The sequence below is a fragment of the Hemiscyllium ocellatum genome, chromosome 43 (assembly GCF_020745735.1).
Source record: "Hemiscyllium ocellatum isolate sHemOce1 chromosome 43, sHemOce1.pat.X.cur, whole genome shotgun sequence".
In the NCBI taxonomy this organism is placed as follows: Eukaryota; Metazoa; Chordata; class Chondrichthyes; order Orectolobiformes; family Hemiscylliidae; genus Hemiscyllium; species Hemiscyllium ocellatum.
In genome coordinates, this window is record NC_083443.1 from 28,612,210 (window position 1) to 28,631,844 (window position 19,635).

General features: G+C 44.9%; 1 pseudogene; it reads right to left on the reverse strand.

Annotated features, from left to right (window-relative positions):
• Positions 1–3,757: 3,757 nt before the first annotated feature.
• Positions 3,758–19,635, reverse strand: part of LOC132834967 (heparan-alpha-glucosaminide N-acetyltransferase-like) — a 133,772-nt pseudogene continuing 117,894 nt past the window's right edge.

A 19,635-nucleotide genomic window follows, 5' to 3' on the forward strand; every position in this document is an offset into this window, starting at 1 on the left:
CCCTTCCTCAGGGCATTGTGGATCAGCCCACAGCAGGTGGGCTGCAGCAGTTCAAGAAGGCAGCTCACCCCCACCTCCTCAAGGGGCAACTAGGGACAGACAATAAATGTTGGCCAAACCAATGACACCTACATTCCACAAAAGAGTGAAAAAAAACCCACAAATCCATTGGGAAATGGTAGTATTTATGCTAATGATAGGTGGAGGCAGAAGGAGTGAGTCGAATAGATGGAGACGGTGCCCAGAGACAGTGAGAAATAAAAGGAAGGAAAGAGGTTGCAGATAGTAAGTCAGGAGTGAAATAAACACTGAATGAATGCTAACAGGAAATGTAAATAATTGAAATGGGTTGACTTGAGCAGGGAACAACCCGTACAGAACAAGACCTGGGTGTAGTTAGCAAACATGCAGGAAGATTCTGAAAGTGTTAAATTCAATGATGAGTCTTGGCTTTCTTGATGTGATTTTTCTCTCCCTGATTTCCAAAATGTGACTGATTCTAATGCTCACGTGACTTTTACAACAGAATAAAGCAAACACCAGCCTGGGGAATGTCAGCCAATCCAAACAGATGCACACACACACACTAATCACGTGATTCATTTTCTTCTTTTCAAACCTTCATTCACATTGGTTTTAAACTAACTTCCAGTTCAAGGTCAAACTGCTTACCAGGGACGTAATGATACTGTCAGGGTAGGTAGACCTTTTCTCGATGTGAATGACATTGTTTCATTGGATGTTTACAGACAGTTAAAGCTCTACCAATAACTTCAAAGGGATGACAATCCCCTGTTGAAAACTGATCTTCATTGATATTGATCTTTAAGTAACCACTGTACCTACAAGCAAGTTATATTGTTCCAGCAAGGTTTTTATGGGGAACCTACAAACTAATATAATGAAATTATCAGTTTTTATGAGGATGTACTGGAATGAAATGATTGTAGGAGAAAGCTCCCACATCACTTCTGGTGTACAGCTCAGTCAACCCATTATTTTCCACCATTTACATGGAAAATAGAGAACAACAAATTCATTCAGCACAACCTGCCCACATTAATGTTCATTCCCCACTCATGCCTCCTCCCATTTGTTCTCACCAGTATATACAGTCATAGAGTCATGCAGCATGGAAACAGACCCTTCGGTCCAATTCGTCCATGCTGAGGGGATATCCTAATTAAATCTAGTCCCATTTGCCAGCACTTGGCCCATATTCCTCTAAACCCTTCCTATTCATATATCCATCCAGATGCTTCTTAAATGTTTCAATTGTACCAGCCTCCACCACTTCCTTTCTCCATTCCATACACGTACCACCCTCTGTGTGAAAAGGTTGCCCCTTAGGTCTCTTTTAAATTATCCTCCCCTTACCCTAAACCTATGCCCTCTAGTTCAGGATATCCCCACCCCAGGGAAAAGACCTTGTCTATTTATCCTATCGATGCCCCTCATGATTTTATAAATTTCTATAAGGTCACCCCTCAGCCTCCGACACTCCAGGAAAAACAGCCCAGCCTATTCTTCCTCTCCCTGTAGCTCAAATCCTCCAACCCTGGCAACATCCTTATAAATCTTTTCTGAACCCATTCAACGTTCATAACATCCTTCCTACAGGAGGGAGACCAGAATTGCATGCAATATTCCAAAAGTGGCCTAATCAATGTCCTGTACAGCTGCAACATGATCCCTCAACTCAATACTCTGACCAATAAAGGAAAGCATACCAAACGCCTTCTTCACTATCCTATCTACCTGCGACTCCACTTTCATGGAACTATGAACCAGCCATCCGAGGTCTCGTTGTTCAGTAATGCAACTCATTGAGAGGTCACGATTCTGGGTCATATTCATACCCCTGAACTAGGAGACACGGGTTCAAGACCCACTTGCCCCATGTATACAAGAACATCTTTGTACAATTGATTAGAAAATAGCCATTTTATAATTGAGAGCACACTTTCCTGATGTTCAGAAGCACTGGTGTTCTCCTCACTTATACATCTTCCTCATTGACCTTCCTCATTCCTGAAGAAGGGCTTGTGCCTGAAACGATTCTCCTGCTTCTTGGATGCTGGCTGACCTGCTGCGCTTTTCCAATAACACATTTTTCAGCTCACCTATACATCTGACTAGGTTCCCCCTTCTGATGGTGCTAGGTTCAATTTAGCCCTTGAGGAGATAACCCAAAGTGATACTCCGGTGCATGCACACAGCTGCATTGTCAGGGGTGCCAGGTTTGAATGGGAGCACAGAATTATTGGTCTATTGCAGTGCAGGTTAAAGATCCCATAGGACCATTTCTAAAACTTGCAAAGACACACCCAGCTAACACTGTGTCATCATTACAGACCAGACATGCACAGACTTGAGAACTTACAAGCCATCAGGATATGCATGTTCACTTATAAAGGTACCTGTCTCACCTCCAGTCACTTTCCCTCAGTCACGGAGTCAGTGTTGTGCCATCAGTCAGTTGTCAAGGTAATGAACAGTCGCATCAATAAGCACAGAATACAGACCATGTGTGTTAGCCTTTGATATCGTAGCTGTGTAAATGGCTAGTGTTAGAAATAAACTTGAAGACACCTGCCCCAACAAGGACCTGACTCCTGGTGGTGCATGTTGTGTGGGCTAACGTAGAAAACCACAAAGTTTCTGACTCAATCACAAGAGCTTGTTATTCATCTGGTTGGGCCTCGCAGTGTGTAAAATGCCGACTGCTTATCCTTACACAGCAGTCCCTGAGCTAATTCCGTGTGGGACTGTGCTTTGGTAAGATTTCTTACAGATAAGATATACCAACTGAAATAAACAAGTTAATGCACAAAGAAAACACTCAACAGTAACTTGACATCTGAGCAGTTTTATTTAAAATGAACACTGGTTAGTCAGGAAGTCATGCCTAAACCTAACAATTAACATATGAGTGATGTCAATGACCTTGCCTAATTGATTATGCTTAATCAATTATAGATTTCCCATCTTCCTCAAAGAAAAAAAAATCATGTCATCTGGTTAAAGTGCCATCTATCAAGTTTTCATTTATGTAGCTTGCTCCTGTCACTCAGACCAATGTCAAGTAACAGAATTAGCTTTGATCCTGACAGTTTATGTGAGCAACAAAGGAACGCCAGATGGTGATATGAAACAATAAGGGGATGTTTCAGGGAGTTGTGGTGTAGTGGTAATGTCATTGTCTTTGTAACCCAAAGACCAGGCTAATGTGCTGTGGTCATGGGTTCAAATCCTACCACGGCAGATTGAGGATCTTGAACATAAGAGTTCGAACAGGAGTAGGCCATTCAGCCCCTCAAGCCAGCTCTGCCACTTAATATGATCATGGCTGACCTCAGCTTGGCCTCAACTCCATTTCCTGTCCACTTTCCATAACCCTTCAATCCAATATTCATTAAAAATCAATCTCTTCCTTAAATTTACTCAATGTCTTGGCATTCTGTGCACTCTGAGGTAGTGAACTTTACAGATTCATGACTCTTTGAGAAAAGTACTTTCTCCTCGCATCTGTCTTAAACCTGCTATTGGTTATCTTAAAACTATGACCTCTCATTCTAGATTTCCCCACAAGAGGAAATGTCTTCGCTATGTCTACTTTGTCAATCTCCTTTAGCATCATATATACCTCTCATTCCTCTAAACTCTGGAGAGTATCAGCCTAACCTGCTCAATCTTCCTTCATAAGGCAAGCCCATCACCTCAGAAATCAATCGAGTGAACCTTCTCTGAACTGCCTCCAATACAACAACATCCCTGCACAAGTAAGAGAGCTTGCAGTATTCTAGGTGTGGTCTCACTAATGCCTTGTACAGTTGCAGGAACATTTCTTTGATACTTTATTCCTTTAGCAATAAATTCCAACATTCCATTTGCCTTGCTTATTAGCTGCTGCACCTGTTTTCTGTGATTCGTGCATGAGGACACCACCGGAAATGACATCACCAACCCAAAGAAACCCAAACACATAAATAGCAGGAATTTTCAGCACTGTTTCGTATGACGTCCATGAAGATGTTACCTAGTAAGGTAACGAAACGTCTGGAAATGAACCTTTCAGCTCAGTGGCACAGTAGTTAGCACTGCTGCCTCACAGCGCCTGAGACCCGGGTTCAATTCCCGCCTCAGGCGACTGACTGTGTGGAGTTTGCACGTTCTCCCCGTGTCTGCGTGGGTTTCCTCCGGGTGCTCCGGTTTCCTCCCACAGTCCAAAGATGTGCAGGTCAGGTGAATTGGCCATGCTAAATTGCCCGTAGTGTTAGGTCAGCGGCAAATGTCGGGGTATGGGTGGGTTTTGCTTCGTCGGGTCGGTGTGGACTTGTTGGGCCGAAGGGCCTGTTTCCACACTGTAAGTAATCTAATCTAAAAAAAAATCTAATCAAACCTACATCCAATACCCAGATGCCCTATCAGTCAAGCACTCTGAAAGTTCGTTCCATTGCCTTTCTATTCTTGGACCAAAATGGATAATCATGGTCACTCTCATTAAACTCCATCTGCCTAATTTTGGTGTTTTCACCTAATCCATTTGTACATTTCTTATTTTTTTTCTTACAGTCATTGGAAAATTTGGCTATAGTACTTTTTCTCCCCTACATCCAAGTCATTAATTTGAATTCAGTGAAAATCTAAAATTCAAAGCTAGCTGAACGACAACCATGCAGCTGCTGCTATTTGCTGTAAAAACTCATCTGATTCACTAATGTCCTTGAGGGAAGGAATCCTGTCATCCTCACCTGAACATGACTTCAGACCTGGAGCAATGTGCTTGAGTCTTAGCTGCTGTCTGAACTTAGGAATGAACAATAAGTGGTGGCCTAGACAAGAGATCCTCGCATCTTGCGAGGACTATTTAAAAAAATTCCTTGGGGCTGGGATTCATTAGATTAGATTCCCTACAGTATTCGGCCCAACAAGTCTGAACAGTAACTCACCCAGACCCATTCCCCTACCCTACCCCTGAGTAATGCACCTAACACTATGCCAGGCAGCATCTCAGGAATAGAGAATTCGACGTTTCGAGCACAAGCCCTTCATGATGAAGGGCTTGTGCTCGAAACGTCGAATTCTCTATTCCTGAGATGCTGCCTGGCCTGCTGTGCTTTGACCAGCAACACATTTGCAGCTGTGATCTCCAGCATCTGCAGACCTCATTTTTTACACCTAACACTATGGGCAATTTAGCATAGCCAATTCACCTGACCTGCACATCTTTGGACTGTGGGAGGAAACCGGAGCACCTGGAGGAAACCCATACAGATGCAGGGAGAATGTACAAACTTCACACAGTCGCCCAATTGTAGGATTCAAAACTGGGTCCCTGGTGCTGTGAGGCAGCAGTGCTAACCACTAAGCCACCATTAAAAACTAAACATTGCTGGACCTTTGCTCATTAGAGAATCTATCAATTCCTCCTGTGAGTTATATTTTTGTTTCTCATATAATTATATCGTCTTAAATAAAAAGGAGTTTAGAGAATGTTCTCTCAACTGATTCCTGAGCTGTAGGGGTTGCATGGAAAGGCTGCACATTTTGTATCCATTGGAGTTAGATGAATGAGCGTGACCATATTGAAACATGCAAAATAAAACCAGATTGGCAAGGTAATGAGTTTTTTTTTCTATTCCTCATTTTTTCAACAGTCTCTTTGGGAATTTAGAATCGTGAGAATGGGGGTGAGGGCAATTGAATGTTCCTCCTGCAGAATGTGGGAAGTAAGGGTCACCACTAGTGTCCCTGCTGACCACATCTAAGGGACGTGCACCCAACTCCAGCTCCACGAAAACCGCATTAGGGAACTGGAGCTGGAGCTGGATGAACTTCGGGTCATTTGGGAGGCAGAGGGGGTTATTGAGAGGGGTTACAGGGAGGTAGTCACTCCTAAGGTACAAGAAAAAGGCAAATGGGTTACAGTCAGGGGACAGAAAGGGAACCAGCAGGCAGGGCAGGGATCCCCTCAACAATAAGTGTACCGTTTTGGATACTGTTGGGTGGGACGACTTACCAGGGGAAAGCAGTGGGGTACAGGGCTCTGGCACAGAGTCTGCCCCTGCTGCTCAGAAGGGAAAGGGGAACAGGAGCAGAGCAGTAGTCATTGGGGACTCCACAGTTAGGGGGACAGATAGGAGTTTCTGTGGGGACGAGAGAGACTCACGGTTGATGTGATGCCTCCCAGGTGCCAGGGTTCGTGGGGCCACTGATCGTGTTTTTGGGATCCTTAAGAGGGAGGGGTTGCAGCCCCAAGCCATGGTCCACATAGGCACCGATGACATAGGTAGGAAGAGAGATGGGGATTTAAGGCAGAAATTCAGGGAGCTAGGGTGGATGCTTAGAGCTAGGATGAACAGAGTTGTTGTCTCTGGTTTGTTGCCCGTGCAACGTGCTAGTGAGGCAAGGAATAGGGAGAGAGAGGAGTTGAACACATGGCTACAGGGATGGTGCAGGAGGGAGGGTTTTGGATTCCTGGATAACTGGGGCTCTTTCTGGGGTAGGTGGGACCTTTACAAGCAGGATGGTCTTCATCTGAACCAGAGGGGTACCAAATCCTGAGGGGGGATATTTGCTAAGGCTATTGGGGTGGGTTTAAACTAATCCAGCAGGGGGATGGGAACCAAAATTGTAGTTCAAGTATAGAAAAGCTTGAGAGTAGGGAGGTCCAAAATCAAGTTTCAGGAATGCAAGATGGCACCAGCAAGCAAGAAGTTGGTTTGATGTGTGTCTACTTCAACGCCAGGAGCATTTGGAACAAGGTGGGTGAACTTGCAGCATGGGTTGGTACCTGGGACTTTGATGTTGTGGCCATTTCGGAGACATGGTTAGAGCAGGGACAGGAATGGTTGTTGCAGGTTCCAGGATTTAGCTGTTTCAATAAGAACAGAGAAGATGGTAAAAGAGGGGAAGGTGTGGCATTGTTGGTCAAGGACAGTATTACAGTTGCAGAAAGGATGTTTGGGAACTCATAAACTGAGGTAGTATGGGCTGAAGTTAGAAACAGGAAAGGAGAGGTCACCCCGTTGGGAGTTTTCTATAGGCCTCTGAATAGTTCCAGAGATGTAGATGAAAGGAGAGCAAAGACAATTCTCGATAGGAGTGAGAGAGACAGGGTAGTTGTCATGGGGGACTTCAACTTTCCAAATATTGACTGGGCACACTATAGTATGAGTAGGTGTGATTGAGGTTCACAAGGAAGAAGCATTAGAAATCCTGCAGAGTGTGAAAATAGATAAGTCCCCTGGGCCGGATTGGATTTATCCTAGGATCCTCTGGGAAGCCAGGGAGGAGATTGCCGAGCCTTTGGCATTGATCTTTAAATTGTCATTTTCTACAGGAATAGTGCCAGAAGACTGCAGGATAGCAATTGTGGTTCCCCTGTTCAAGAAGGGGAGTAGAGACAATCCTGTTAATTATAGACAAGTGAGCCTTACTTCAGTTGTTGGTAAAGTGTTGGAAAAAGTTATAAGAGATAGGATTTATAATCATCTAGAAAAGAATAATTTGATTGGGGATAGTCAGCACGGTTTTGTGAAGGGTAGATCATGCCTCACAAATCTTATTGTGTTCTTTGAGAAGGTGATCAGACAGGTAGATGAGAGTAAACCGGTTGATGTGATGTACATGGATTTCAGCAAGGGTTCAATAAGGTTCCCCACAGTAGGCCATTGTACAAAATGCGGAGGAATGGGATTGTGGGAGATATAGCAGTTTGGATCAGTAATTGGCTTGCTGAAAGAAGACAGAGGGTGGTGGTTGATGGGAAATGTTCATCCTGGAGTCCAGTTACCAGTGGTGTACCTCAAGGGTCGGTGTTGGGTCCACTGCTGTTTGTCATTTTTATAAATGACCTGGATGAGGGCGTAGAAGGGTGGGTTAGTAAATTTGCAGATGACACTAAGGTTGGTGGAGTTGTGGATAGTGATGAAGGATGTTGTAGGTTACAGAGAGACATAGATAAGCTGCAGAGCTGGGCTGAGTGGTGGCAAATGGAGTTTAATGCAAACAAGTGTGAGGTGATTCACTTTGGTCGGAGTAACCGGAATGCAAAGTACTGGGCTAATGGTAAGATTCTTGGTAGTGTAGATGAGCAGAGAGGTCTCGGTGTCCAGATACACAGATCCTTGAAAGTTGCCACCCAGGTTGACAGGGCTGTTAAGAAGGCATACAGTGTGTTAGCTTTTATTAATAGAGGGATCGAGTTCCGGAACCATAAGGTTATGCTACAACTGTACAAAACTCTAGTGTGGCCACACTTGGAGTATTGTGTACAGTTCTGGTCACCATATTATAAGAAAGATGTGGAAGCTTTGGAAAGGGTGCAGAGGAGATTTACTGGGATGTTGCCTGGTATGGAGGGAAGGTCTTACAAGGAAAGGCTGAGGGACATGAGGCTGTTTTCGTTAGAGAGAAGAAAGTTGAAAGGTGACTTAATAGAGACATATAAGTTAATCAGAGGGTTAGATAGGGTGGACAGGGAGAGCCTTTTTCCAAGAATGGTGATGGTGAGCACGAGGGGGCATAGCTTTAAATTGAGGGGTGATAAATATAGGACAGATGTCAGAGGTAGTTTCTTTACTCAGAGAGTAGTAAGGGTATGGAATGCTTTGCCTGCAACGGTAGTAGATTCGCCAACTTTAAGTACATTTAAGTCGTCATTGGACAAGCATATGGATGTACATTGAATAGTGTAGGTTAGATGGGCTTCAGATTAGTATGACACGTCTGCACAACATCGAGGGCCGAAGGGCCTGTACTGCGCTGTAATGCTCTATGTTCTATGTTCTAAGTCCCTGAAGCTATTTTATAGGATGGATACCAGGAGGATGTTTCCTACTGTGGGGGAGATTGAAATTAGGCAACACCGTTTCAGAACAAGAGAGCTCCCTTTCAAGCTGGAGATGAGAAGAATGTTCTTTTGCTCTCAGAGGATGGTTGGTCTGTTCACCTCCCCAGAAAGCACTGGAGCTTGGATCTTTGAATTTATTCAAGACTGAGTTGGACTGATCGTTGATTGACAAGGGAGCCGGAGTTATGGTGTGGCTCCAAGAAAGTGGAGTTGAGGCCATAATCAGATCAGCCGTGATCCTATTGAATGGCAGAGCAAACGCAGATCGTCAAATGCCTGCTGCTACGGTCCCATGTTCCTGTGACTTAAGACAAGAGTGTTCAAATTCGAGCTCTGCTGACACACCTTACTTAAAACCACAGCAATCTGCCTGTGAAAATGCAAGCCTAAATTGATTATTCTACTAATTGTGAAAAATGACACCTGCAAATCAAGAGGCAAATAATCCTGAGGGGAATAGTGCAGAGGTGGATCTTGGTTTACAGACTAAGCCTCTTCATCAAAGATGACATCCAATTGCATTTGCTAAATCTTAGTGAATGTTTGGACAGTGTAAGGTGGGCAGGGTCCAACATTGCTTAAAGAAAGGAAATTAATTTTGACAATATGCACGAGGCATGAGGAAAAGGGCTGGATGAAATTTGCAAGCTCTGAGCAAGTTTAGATACAAAGAAAGATAAAGAGAGTGGACAATTGGGATCATTTAATAGCATTGAAAGGGAGTTGGGTCAGGAATTTATGGGATATTAACTGAGATATTAATAAAAGTATTAACAGCATTCTTTGATGTTTTTCCATTTGGAGCAGGAATCATAGATTGTTAGTGTGCAGTTTCCAAATATTCTAGTGACATCTTCCATACAAGCAACAAAGTGAAAAACTTAACAATGAAAGGAGGATTTGATTTGAGTTATTAATGTCACATGTACTGAGGTACGGTGAAAAGTTTTGTTTTGTATATAGTACTGGCAGATCATACCATGCACAGTGCATAAGGGCAATAGAATAAAATAGAATACTACGGCTGGTATTCACCCTCAGGTACAAGGAGAAGGTAGATGGGTTACCGTCAGGGAATGGAAAGGGAATCAACAGGCAGTGCAGGGATCCCTTGTAGCTGTTCCCCTCAACAACAAGTACACCGTTGTTGTGGTTCTGTTCGCCGAGCTGGAAGTTTTTATTGCAAACGTTTCGTCTCCTGGCTAGGCGACATCATCAGTGCTTGGGAGCCTCCTGTGAAGCGCTTCTGTGATGTTTCCTCTGGCATTTATAGTGATTTGTACCTGCCACTTCCGGTTGTCAGTTCCAGCTGTCCGCTGCAGTGGCTGGTATATTGGGTCCAGGTCGATGTGCTTATTGATTGAATCTATGGATGAGTGCCATGCCTCTAGGAATTCCCTGGCTGTTTTCTGTTTGGCTTGTCCTATAATAGTAGTGTTGTCCCAGTCGAACTCATGTTGCTTGTCATCTGAGTGTGTGGCTACTAAGGATAACTGGTCATGTCGTTTCGTGGTTAGTTGGTGTTCATGGATGTGGACCGTTAGCTGTCTTTCTGTTTGTCTTATGTAGTGTTTTGTGCAGTCCTTGCATGGGATTTTGCATGAACTACGAAAGCAACCACCCCAACACACACAAAAGAAGTTGCATCAAGATACTATTCAAAAAGGCCACAACACACTGCAGTACACCAGAACTGCAAAAAGAGGAAGAAGAACACCTATACAATGTATTCGCCAAAAACGGATACCCCCGCAATTTCATCAACAGGTGCCTAAGGGAAAGACAATGGAACGAGGACATGCCGCAACCCAAAGGACTAGCCACACTACCATACATCAAGAGCATTTCTGAACTGACAGCCAGACTACTGCGACCACTAAGACTCATAACAGCACACAAACCAACAGCCACTCTCGCACAACTCACCAGGACGAAGGACCTGATACCCAGCATGAGCAAAACCAATGTAGTGTACAAAATCCCATGCAAGGACTGCAAAAAACACTACATAGGACAAACAGGAAGACAGCTAACAATCCGCATCCATGAACACCAACTAGCCACGAAACGACACGAATAGCTATCCTTAGTAGCCACACACTCAGATGACAAGCAACATGAGTTCGACTGGGACAACACTACTATTATAGGACAAGCCAAACAGAGAACAGCCAGGGAATTCCTAGAGGCATGGCACTCATCCACAGATTCAATCAACAAACACATCGACCTGAACCCAATATACCGACCACTGCAGCGGACAGCTGGAACTGATAACCGGAAGCGGCAGATACAAATCACTATAAATGCCGGAGGAAACATCACAGAAGCACTTCACAGGAGGCTCCCTAGCACTGAGGATGTCACCTAGACAGGGGACGAAACGTCTGCAACACAAATTCCCAGCTCGGCAAACAGAACCTCAACAACGAGCACCCGAGCTACAAATCTTCTCCCAAACTTTGAAGGTGGTAAATGGAGTTTAATGCAGAAAAGTGTGAGGTGATTCACTTTGGAAGGAGTAATAGGAATGCAGAATACTGGGTGAATGGTAGTGTAAATGAGCAGAGAGATCTTGGTGTTCATGTACATAGATCCCTCAAAGTTGTCACATAGGTTGGTAGGGCTGTTAAGAAAGCATATGGTGTGCTAGCTTTTATTAGTGGACGGATCGAGATTCAGAACCACGAGGTCATGCTGCAGCTGTACAAAGCTCTGGTGCGGTGGCTGCACTTGGAGTATTGCGTACAGTTCTGGTCACCACATTATAAGAAGAATGTGGAAGCTTTGGAAAGGGTTCAGAGGATATTTACTAGAATGTTGTCTGGTATGGAGGGAAGGTCTTACGAGGAAAGGTTGAGAGACTGAAGCTGTTTTCGCTAGAGGGGAGAAGGTTGAGAGGTGAATTAATTGAGATATATAACATAATCAGAGAGTTAAATAGGGTGGACAGTGACAACCTTTTTTCTTGGATGATGATAGCTAGCATGAGGGGGCATAGCTTCAAATGAGGGGTGATAGATATAGGACAGATGTCAGAGGTCATTTGTTTACTCAGGGGGTTGTGGGGGCATGGACCACACTGACTGCAATAGTTGTAGACTCGGTAACTTTAAGAGCATTTAAATGGTCATTTGATTCACATATGGACGAGAATGGAATAGTGTAGGTGCAGATTGGTTTCACAGGGCGGTGCTACAGCGAGGGCTGAAGGGCCTATAATGTTCGTGTTCTATGTTCTATGCAGAGAAGATGCACAAAGAGAGAGAGAGATCAACATTAAAATTAAAATTTAAGATGTCCATTCAGGAGTCTAATAACAGCAGGGAAGAATCTGTTCTTAGATTCATAGTCATTGAGATTTACAGCATGGTAACAGACCCTTTGTTCCAACTTTTCTAAGCTGACTAGATATCCTAAATTAATCTAGCCCCATTTGCCAGCATTTGGTCCATACCCATCTAAACCCTTCCTCTTCATATACCCATCCAGATGCCTTTGAAATGTTGCAATTGTACCAGCCTCCACCACTGGAAGGCTGATTTGCATGATGAACTGGCATTTGTTCACAATTTTCTATCATTTCTTACAGTCCTGGGCAGAGCAGTTGCCATACCAAGCCATGATGAATGGTAGAATGCTTTCTATTGTGCTGTTATAAAAATGGGTAAGAGTCTTTACAGACATGGCATATTTCCTTAGCCTCCTGAGAAGGAGAGGCAGACAGTGCAGCTGGGGATGGTTTCCTTCAAGGTGGGTGAAGGTCTGTGCTAATAGTGCATATTTCTCACATTTAGGCCCTTGTATTCTTCCACCTCCGAGCTGTGACTACTTGACATTTTCACATGTTACAGACTCCATCCTGGTTTCTACGTGGTAGCCTCACAGCAGAAGTGGTAAAATGCATTCGAGTTTTATTCACTCTCTTACATGCCTCAGCGCACAGAGCACAAATGTGTCCTGACAGGGTGGTAACTGAGGTTCCTCAGGCACTTCGCACATCAGCCAGCTGCTGACACTATCTGCTTACGTGAAATGGGTTGGAGCAGATCAGTAACTTCCCTGGACAGAGCGCACTTAGGGAAGGTTTTAATGTGCCAGCAAATAATGGAATTAGTCAACTGGAAATGTGAAGTGGACAGTCACAGAATTCTATCCAGAGGCAAAATTCTGTGAACACACTTCTCACATTGGCGAGGGAACGTACATTTGGCAGCTGATTTGTGTGATACTTCAAAGGGCCATTAACATTAGACACTTGAAATAGTAAAAATGCACCATTTCCCCAGGCTAGGATCCTTCACTTAGTCGAACAGGGCAAAGTGAAAGCTTATAATTTAGAAGAAAATGGACAGAATCTTTCCTAATGCATGTTTGTTCCTGTCAAAGTTTGGGAGAAAGAACATGGAGATTATCCAAGTAGAAGTGTTCCCTGAAAAGGTGTGCAGAATCATAGAGACCTGGGTGTGTACATGCATCAGTCACTAAAGATGGAGAGAGAGGTTTATAAAGTATACAGAGTCCTAGACTTTATTAATGTGAGCATGGAGTTGTTCCTTATTCATTTATGAGAATGTGGGCTTCACTGGCAATGGCAGTATTTATTACCCGGGGGAGGGGGGGCGTGACTGTTAAGAGTGAATTGCATTGCTGTGGGTCTGGAGTTCACATGTAGGCCAGACCAGGGTAAGGACAGACGATTTCCTTCTTAAGGGCAGGAGTGAACCAGATAGATTTTTAAAATAATTTGCAATGGTTACATGGTCACTAAGAAACTAGCATTTTAATTCCAGATTTTATTGAATTCATATTTCACAATCCGCCACAGTGCGATTGGAACCAATTCCCAGACATTGGCCTGGGGATCTGGATTGCTAGTCCAGTGACATCACTATTACACCATCTTCTCACCCCAAGAGCAAGAACAAAGCGATTTTGATGCATTTGTATACGCCAACAGTTAGCTGGTGTACAGTTGTGGAAGTCGAAAATTGTGGCACTGGAAAAGCACAGCAGGTCAGGCAGCATCCAAAAAGCAGGAGGATTGACGTTTCAGGCATAAGCCCTTCATCAGGGTACAATTGTGGGCACCATATTTTAGGATGGAGGGGAACACATTGGAGACAGTGCAGAAGTGGTTTACAAGAATGGTTCCTTGGAAGAAGTGCACCCATCTCCAGCTCCTCCAAGCCCGTGTTAGGGAACTGGAGCTGGATTTGGATGAACTGCGGATCATTCGGGAGGCAGAGAGGGTCATAGATCAGAGCTTTAGGGAAGTAGTTACTCCGAAAGTTCAAGATAGATGGGTGACAGTGAGGGGGAGTGGGAGGAGGAAGCCAGTGCAGGGACCCCCTGTGGTCATTCCCCTCAAGAACAAGCATACCGTTTTGGATACTTGTGGGGGGGATGACTTACCAGGGGCACGCAACGAGGTTCAGGCCTCTGGCACGGAGCCTGGCCCCGTTGCTCAGAAGGGTAGGGTGGAGAAAGGTAGAGCAATAGTTCTTGGGGACTCGATAGTGAGGGGTACAGACAGACGGTTTTGTGGGGGCGACAGTGACTCACGTTTGGTATGTTGCCTCCCAGGTGCAAGGGTACGTGATGTCGCTGATCGTGTTTTCCGGGTCCTTAAGGGGGAGGGGGAGCAGCCCCAGATCGTGGTCCACGTTGGCACCAACGATATAGGTAGGAAGAGGGGTGAGGATGTCAGACAGGCTTTCAGGGAGCTAGGTTGGAAGCTCAGAGTTAGAACAAACAGAGTTGTAGTCTCTGGTTTGTTACCCGTGCCACGTGATAGAGAGTCGAGGAATAGGGAGAGAGAGCAATTAAATGCGTGGCTACAGGGATGGTGCAGGAGGGAGGGATTCCGGTTTCTGGACAACTGGGGTTCTTTCTGGGGAAGGTGGGACCTCTATAAAAAGGATGGTCTACACCTGAACCTGAGGGGCACCAGTATCCTTGGGGGGAGGTTTGCTAGTGCTCTTTGGGAGGGTTTAAACTAACTCCGCCGGGGCATGGGAACCTGGACTGTAGCTTTAGGGTACAGGACCTTGAGTGTAGGGAGGTTATGAATAATGCAGCGATCTCGAAGGAGGGTGCCTGTAAACAGAAGGGTGGATTGAAGTGTGTATACTTCAATGCCAGAAGTATAAGAAATAAGGTAGGTGAACTTGCAGCGTGGGTTGGTACCTGGGACTTCGATGTTGTGGCCATTACAGAGACGTGGGTAGAACAGGGACAAGAATGGCTGTTGCAGGTTCCAGGGTTTAAATGTTTTAGTAGGATCAGACATGGGGGTAAAAAAGGGGGAGGTGTGGCATTACTTGTCAAAGATAGTATTACAGCAGTGGAATGGACGATGGAAGAGGACTTGCCATCTGAGGTAGTTTGGGCTGAGGTTAGAAATAGGAAAGGTGAGGTCACCCTGTTAGGTGTTTTCTACAGGCCTCCTAATAGTCCTAGAGAAGTAGAGGATAATATTGCGAGGATGATTCAGGAAAAGAGTGAAGGTAGCAGGGTGGTTGTTATGGGGGACTTTAACTTCCCAGATATTGACTGGGAGAGCTATAGCTCGAGTTCATTAGATGGGTCGGTGTTTGTCCAATGTGTGCAGGAGGGTTTCCTGACACAATATGTAGACAGGCCAACAAGAGGTGAGGCTATACTGGATTTGGTTCTAGGTAATGAACCAGGCCAGGTGTTAGACTTGGAGGTAGGTGAGCACTTCGGGGACAGTGACCACAACTCGGTGACTTTTACTTTAGTGATGGAGAGGGATAAGTGTGCGCCGCAGGGCAAGAGTTATAGCTGGGGGCAGGGAAATTATGATGCAGTGAGGCATGACTTAGGATGTGTGGATTGGAAAAACAGGCTTCAAGAGAAGAACACTAATGAGATGTGGGGATTGTTCAAGGAGCAGCTACTACGTGTCCTCGATAAGTATGTACCAGTCAGGCATGGTGTAAAGGGCCTTGTGAGGCAGCCGTGGTTTAGTAAGGAATTGGAATCCCTTGTGAAAGGGAAGAAGGCGGCATATGTAAAGATGAGGCGTGAAGGTTCAGTTGGCGCGATAGAGAGTTATAAGGTAGCCAGGAAGGATCTAAAGAGAGAGCTAAGAGAAGCGAGAAGGGGACATGAAAAGTCTTCAGCTGGTAGAATTAGGGAAAACCCAAAGGCTTTCTATAGGTATGTCAGGAATAAAAGGATGACTAGGGTAGGTATTGGTCCAGTCAAGGATAGTAGTGGGAAGTTGTGTGTGGAGGCGGAGGAGATTGGAGAGACACTAAATCAATACTTTTCATCAGTATTCACTCAGGAACAGGACACTGTTGCTGATGTGAATATGGAGTCACAAATGATTAGAATGGATGGCCTGGAAATATGCAGGGAAGAGGTTCTGGGAATATTGGAAAGGATGAAAATAGATAAGTCTCCTGGGCCTGATGGCATTTACCCTAGGATCCTATGGGAAGCTAGGGAGGAGATAGCAGAGCCATTGGCCTGGATTTTTATGTCGTCATTGTCAACGGGAATAGTACCAGAGGACTGGAGGATAGCGAATGTGGTCCCCTTGTTCAAGAAAGGGAGTAGGGATAGCCCTAGTAACTATAGGCCAGTGAGTCTGACTTCAGTGGTGGGCAAAGTCTTAGAGAGAATGGTAAGGGATAAGATTTATGAACATCTAGATAGGAATAACGAGATCAAGGATAGCCAGCATGGTTTTGTGAAGGGCAGGTCGTGCCTCACAAACCTTATTGAGTTCTTTGAGAAGGTGACTAAGGAAGTGGACGAGGGTAAAGCAGTAGATGTTGTGTATATGGATTTTAGTAAGGCGTTCGATAAGGTTCCCCATGGTAGGCTAATGCTAAAACTACGGAGGTATGGCATTGAGGATACATTAGAGGTTTGGATTAGGAATTGGCTGGCTGGAAGGAGACAGAGGGTAGTAGTTGATGGACTATGTTCATCTTGGAGTGCAGTTACTAGCGATGTACCACAAGGATCTGTTTTGGGACCATTGCTTTTTGTTATCTTTATAAATGATCTAGAGGAAGGGCTTGAAAGCTGGGTAAGCAAGTTCGCGGATGACACAAAAGTCGGTGGAGTTGTGGATAGTGAGGAAGGAAGTGGTAGGTTACAGCGGGATATAGATAAGTTGCAGAGCTGGGCAGAAATGTGGCAAATGGAATTCAATGTAGCTAAGTGTGAAGTCATTCACTTTGGTAGGAGTAACAAGAAGATGGATTACTGGGCTAATGGTAGGCTACTTGGTAGTGTGGATGAGCAGAGGGATCTTGGTGTCCATGTACACAGATCTCTGAAAGTTGCCACCCAGGTAAATAGTGCTGTGAGGAAGGCATATGGTGTACTGGGCTTTATTAGAACATAGAACATAGAAGGATACAGCGCAGTACAGGCCCTTCGGCCCTCGATGTTGCGCCGACCGAGTCCTACCTAACCTATACTAGCCCAATAACTTCCAAATGCCTATCCAATGCCCACTTAAATGAACATAAAGAAGGAGAGTTCACCACTGATACGGGCAGGGCATTCCATGAACTCACAACCCGCTGTGTGAAGAATCTACCCCTAACATCTGTCCTATACCTACCACCCCTTAATTTAAAGCTATGTCCCCTAGTAACACCTGACTCCATTAGCGGTAAAAGGTTCTTAGTATCTACCCTATCTAAACCCCTAATCATCTTATACACTTCTATCAGATCTCCCCTAAACCTTCTCTTCTCCAATGAGAACAGCCCCAAGTGCCTCAGCCTTTCCTCATAAGATTTTCCTACCATTCCAGGCAACATCCTGGTAAACCTCCTCTGCACTCGTTCTAAAGCTTCCACATCCTTCCTATAGTATGGCGACCAAAACTGCACACAATACTCCAGATGAGGCCTCACCAGAGTCTTAAACAACTGCAACATGACCTCAGGACTCCGGAACTCAATTCCTCTGCCAATAAAGCCCAGTACACCATATGCCTTCCTCACAGCACTATTTACCTGGGTGGCAACTTTCAGAGATCTGTGTACATAGACACCAAGATCCCTCTGCTCATCCACACTACCAAGTAGCCTACCATTAGCCCAGTAATCCATCATCTTGTTATTCCTACCAAAGTGAACGACTTCGCACTTAGCTACATTGAATTCCATTTGCCACATTTCCGCCCAGCTCTGCAACTTATCTATATCCCGCTGTAACCTACCACTTCCTTCCTCACTATCCACAACTCCACCGACTTTCGTGTCATCCGCAAACTTGCTTACCCAGCTTTCAAGTCCTTCCTCTAGATCATTTATAAAGATAACAAAAAGCAATGGTCCCAAAACAGATCCTTGTGGTACACCGCTAGTAACTGCGCTCCAAGATGAACATAATCCATCAACTACTACCCTCTGTCTCCTTCCAGCCAGCCAATTCCTAATCCAAACCTCTAATGTATCCTCAATGCCATACCTCCGAAGTTTTAGCATTAGCCTACCATGGGGAACCTTATCGAACGCCTTACTAAAATCCATATACACAACATCTACTGCTTTACCCTCATCCACTTCCATAGTCACCTTCTCAAAGAACTCAATAAGGTTTGTGAGGCACGACCTGCCCTTCACAAAACCATGCTGGCTATCCCTGATCACGTTATTCCTACCCAGATGTTCATAAATCTTATCCCTTACCATTCTCTCTAAGACTTTGCCCACCACTGAAGTCAGACTCACTGGCCTATAGTTACTAGGGCTATCCCTACTCCCTTTCTTGAACAATGGGACCACATTCGCTATCCTCCAGTCCTCTGGTACTATTCCCGTTGACAATGACGACATAAAAATCCAGGCCAATGGCTCTGCTATCTCCTCCCTAGCTTCCCATAGGATCCTGGGGTAAATGCCATCAGGCCCAGGAGACTTATCTATATTCATCCTTTCCAATATTCCCAAAACCTCTTCCCTGCATATTTCCAGGGCATCCATTCTAATTATTTGTGATTCCATATTCACATCAGCAACAGTGTCCTGTTCCTGAGTGAATACTGATGAAAAGTACTGATTTAATGTCTCTCCAATCTCCTCCGCCTCCACACACAACTTCCCACTACTATCCTTGACTGGACCGATTGGTAGAGGAATTGAGTTCCGGAGTCCTGAGGTCATGTTGCAACTGTATAAGACTCTGGTGCGGCCTCATCTGGAGTATTGTGTGCAGTTTTGGTCGCCATACTATAGGAAGGATGTGGAGGCATTGGAACGAGTGCAGAGGAGGTTTACCAGGATGTTGCTTGGAATGGTAGGAAAATCTTATGAGGAAAGGCTGAGGCACTTGGGGCTGTTCTCATTGGAGAAGAGAAGGTTTAGGGGAGATTTGATAGAGGTGTATAAGATGATTAGGGGTTTAGATAGGGTCGACACTGAGAACCTTTTACCGCTAATGGAGTCAGGTGTTACTAGGGGACACAGCTTTAAATTAAGGGGTGGTAGGTATAGGACAGATGTTAGGGGTAGATTCTTTACACAGCGGGTTGTGAGTTCATGGAATGCCCTGCCAGTAGCAGTGGTGAACTCTCCTTCTTTGTGGTCATTTAAGCGGGCATTGGATAGGCATTTGGAAGTTATTGGGCTAGTGTAGGTTAGGTAGGATTCAGTCGGCGCAACATCGAGGGCCGAAGGGCCTGTACTGCGCTGTATCTTTCTATGTTCTATGTTCTATGAAGAGAAACTTCAGTGATCACATGAAATTGGAGAAGGTGGGGCTGCTCCCCTTGGAGATAA